The 4,441-nt window shown below is 41.8% G+C and overlaps 2 pseudogenes; both read left to right on the top strand.

The window, feature by feature from the left end:
- The first annotated feature begins 1,372 nt into the window (after positions 1–1,372).
- LOC147437500 (calmodulin-2 pseudogene) lies at positions 1,373–1,691 on the top strand (annotated as a pseudogene).
- Positions 1,692–2,315: 624 nt separating this feature from the next.
- Positions 2,316–3,794, top strand: LOC147437501 (tubulin beta-2 chain-like; annotated as a pseudogene).
- The last annotated feature ends 647 nt before the right edge of the window (positions 3,795–4,441 follow it).

Below are 4,441 nucleotides of genomic sequence, written 5' to 3' on the forward strand. Positions count from 1 at the left end.
TGTATCTATTTTGGTCGGATTGATCAAACTTTTCTAATTTTCATTCCTTTTTGACAATTGAGATGCATTTTTGAGTGGTTAGCATGTAATTTGTCACATATTACCTCACAAAACAGGCGATTATGTCCACAAAGATAACACATAAGTGTACTCATCAAAAAAATGACAATCATTGAAGAACAAGAATACATCCTAATTCCTCTCTGTCCTGCCCACATTGGCTATATATATATATATATATATATATATATATATATAGAGAGAGAGAGAGAGAGAGAGAGAGAGAGAGAGAGAGAGGAAGAAGAAGAGTTTTAACATCGTAGGAAACTATCCCAAGATACCTAGCCAACGAGGAGAGTTGAGCTCAAGACCTGTTATTCAAGAGAGAGAGAGAGAGAGAGAGAGAGAGAGAGAGAGAGAGAGAGAGGGAGAGAGAATATTAAATCTGGTATCTATTATGCTTAGTTCAAATGTGGAAATGACACATCGTGAGAACATAGATTTTCACTCTATATTTGTTTCACCACCTTTCATGGCAACAATGTACCCTTATGTATGAACCAACTCAACCCAACAATATCATCGTGAGTTCTTTTGTCCATCTCAACGTCTTCCAAATTTCCACCTATGCTTGCCTTCAAGATGCAAGCATAGATGGTGGAGAGATGTGCTCACTTTGTATCTATTGAAAACAGCTCAGAGCTTCCTGGCCCTACCACATTTAACCAAGGCTATGCTAAACATACCAATTTTTTTCAACAATCCGTGAGTGGCAGTATCATCGTGAGCTCTTCTTCTACAATCTCCATCATCGTCACTTCCTTGACTTTTTTCATCATCTCAACTACGGCATCCACTTCTTCTATCATGTGTACCGTCTCACTGCTGCTTTTGTGTAATTCCTCTTCTTTCAACTTTAGCCTTGTGCTCAAGCTCCTGTTGCATATCGTTTCTTTTACACTACAAATTTTAATCTTTGGAGGTAAAGGGCATGTCTGCGTCAAAATTTCAAGAAGCTCCGCAGCCAAAAATCCCACCACAATGTATGGAGACATCGTGCGCGCAAGGTGCGACCCAAGCAAGCACGATCGCAAAGGTATAACGCACATGAAGTTTTCAGACTACGTAAATCCATTATCGTCTGTGTGTGTGTGTGTGTGTGTGTGTGTGTGTGTGTGTGTGTGTGTGTGTGTGTGTGAGAGAGAGAGAGAGAGAGAGAGAGAGAGAGAGAGAGAGAGAGAGAGAGAGAGAGAGAGAGAGAGAGAGAGAGCTGGATCTCGGCCTTCGATCGCCAACTTTGAACCCTACTTTTCAAGAAGTTCTCCATGAACAGCTTACAGGAGAGCGCTCTCTTGGCCAGAACCCTACCGAAGCTGAGTTGCAAGAAATGATCAACGAGGTTGAATCAGACGAAAATGGGACCATTGATTCTCCTGAATTTTTGAATCTCATGGCCAGAAAAATGAAGGACTTTGACTCTGAATAGGAACTTAAGGAAGCCTTTAAGGTGTTTGACAAGGACCAGAATGGGTTTATTTCTGCAGCAGCAGAGCTTTGTCACGTGATAAAAAAATCTTGGGGAGAAACTGACTGATGAGGAGGTGGATGAAATGATCCATGAGACTGAATCTATTATCGGTGATGGAGAAGTCAACTATGAGGAGTCTGTGAGGATGATGCTGTCAAAGTGAACTTTGTTGAATACCTCGTGGTGCAACCAAATTTTGCTGGGCTTAATGTTACCTTTGCAAAGTAACCTTTCTTTTATGCTCATTTAAGCCCAATTTGGCTATTAGTCATAGTGTGTGCCTTCAAAAAATATGATTGCAGGCTTGTATCTTGGATGAGTGGTTCTGGTGTTAAGCTTAGCTGACTTGAGCTTGAGAATATCGAACATGTTAGTACTGCCCAGTTGCACAGTTATAGCGTTAGGATGAAGTGCTAGTTCGTTTGATTGCAGTTTTCATGTAAATTGATCAAGAATCTTTTTGAGCAATTCTTAACAGTCAAAAAGAGAGAGAGAGAGAGAGAGAGAGAGAGAGAGAGAGAGAGAGAGAGAGAGAGAGAGAGAGAGAGAGAGAGAGAGAGAGAGAGAGAGAGAGAGAGAGAGAGAGAGAGAGAGAGAGAGAGAGAGAGAGAGAGAGAGAGAGAGTTCTTGCTCGTGTATGACACAGGTAGAAGGAGAAGAAATTGGGAGACCTGAGAGCTTTGAAATGCAGGTGCCTCTGTGCCACGGCCAGAGTGGCCTTCCACAAGCTATCTGGGCGGGCGGGTGGATGCAGTAACTACGCTGGCTGGTGGCTTTGGCTTGCACAATGCATGGCACAACCAAGCCCATGTTTCTTCTTTTCCTTGGTAAGCTCGTTGTCTTGATCTGCAGCTTTTTTGATTCTGATTGCATGACCAAGCAAGCCTCGAAGGTAAGTAATAGCTTTGGTTTCCTACTATGCCTTGTGTTAGAATCAACAACAACAAGGCAAGGGAATGACATTGGAAGGCTTGCCATGTTGGGATGTATTTCCAATTATGTGTTTGTTTCTCTGATTTTCTTTCTAGTTTTTATATTTTTCTTTAACAGCTTCATTGAAGCTTGAATTAGTGATTTAGAGTTTACATTGTCTTTAGTATTGATGACATGAAGTGATGTTATATCCATCCCCTTAACTGAAACATTTCCTCTTGGTGATTTTTTGGAGTATGCAGTCTATTTATTCTACTTGAGTTTGGTGTGGTTTGGGACTGGATAGATTGGTAAGCCTGCATTCTCATTCACACTTAGATTAAACATGAATGCGTTTGGATAATTAGGATAGAACATCAGGAGTACAATTTATTTGAGAAAGAAATAGAGACATTCTACTATGTAGTGCAGAAAGAAACTTAAGGTAATCACTCTAATCATTTTCCCATTCAAGGTAGGCTGAGTCACTCAAAGTCATTGCAGTTGATCTGATTAGCTTCAATTGTGTAATTTACCAGATCTTTTTTTAAAAAGGGTGCTTTGTTATTGCATAGGCAAGAAACTTGCTAATTTACTAACAGGGACTCCTTTGGCTGGGTAATATTATGTTCTTACGTGTCAGCAAAGGAAGAGTGCTAACCCTACAATGCAAACAAAACCAAGCATTGACATTCATTGAAGCCAGAAAATTGTATTGGAGAGTAGGCAAATATCCATGTTTCTCTTTATTACAAAGAGAGAACCATTGTAAGACTGGCTTCGAGTGTTTTGTGTTATCCTAGAAAGAAGTACCATGATCAAAGCTACAAGTGGCTAGACACCGAGACCATTTCGATTGGCAGTTATGTCGACACCAAGAAATTCCCAAGACATCAAGAGTCAAGACCCTTGCTTCTGCATCTTTGTCATTCGGCAGAGTTGTCACTTTGATTGAGGAGGAGCCTTTGCAAGGGGGCCAATGTGGCAACCAAATCGGCGCCAAGTTCTGGGAGGTGGTATGCACAAAGCACGGCATCGATCCCACGGGGTCATACATTGGCGACACTGACGTGCAGATGGAGAGAGTGAATGTGTACTACAATGAGGCAAGCTGCAGGCGCTATGTGCCTCGTGCCGTGCTCATGGATCTGGAGCCAAGTATTATGGACAGTGTTCGAATGGGCCCCTATGGGCAGATCTTCTGCCTTGATAACTTCGTCTTTGGCCAGTCCAGAGCTGGCAACAACTGGGCCAAGGGTCACTAAAGCAAAGCGCGGAGCTCATTGATTCTGTCCTTGACATTGTCTGCAAAGAGGCTGAAAACTACGACTGCCTTCAAGGTGAGTGCCTTTAAGATCTCATTCTATCATTCTTTATTCTATTTTATTCTGTGAAATGCTATTTCGTCATGCCTTCTTTGCCATTTATCAGCCGATGTTGCAGTTCCATTTATGTCTGGTATAATGATTCTGTTGTCAGTTTGTTTATATTTGACAATGTAGCTAGCCTGTGCAATCATCTTGTTTGAAAACAATGTTCAAATCTGTCCTCAGTGAAGGTTGTCAGGTTTCTTTAAGTGAAATTTTCACCGATGATGCTCTAACTTCTCTAGCTTCCTAGTATCCCCCCTCACATGGTAGACATTGGCTTTAGATCTACGCTCACCATTGCCAGCCAGTGCTGGATTCCAAATTTGTTTCAAGTTAGCAAGGCTTTGCCACAAACTCTTTCTTCAATTAATGTTGATCTGTAAACTGTATATTGTTTCTATTCTTGAGATGTTTGTCTATACACTGTGATGCAAGCTTCTATAGTGGCAAAGCTTCCTCTTTTCAGACTTCTTCGGCAAGGATGATGATGATGTGAGGAGGAGTTTGTGCTGACGCTCACAATGGGAGGCTAGCACCTTGCAAGCGAAGCGATGCATGACTTGTGGTCGTGCTTGTGGTGGCCATAGCAATCTAGGGATGGGCCAAGATGCATGACTGCTATTTGTGCCAC

This window comes from Adiantum capillus-veneris, chromosome 17 (assembly GCF_014529385.1).
Source record: "Adiantum capillus-veneris isolate H3 chromosome 17, ASM1452938v2, whole genome shotgun sequence".
Classification (NCBI taxonomy): domain Eukaryota; kingdom Viridiplantae; phylum Streptophyta; class Polypodiopsida; order Polypodiales; family Pteridaceae; genus Adiantum; species Adiantum capillus-veneris.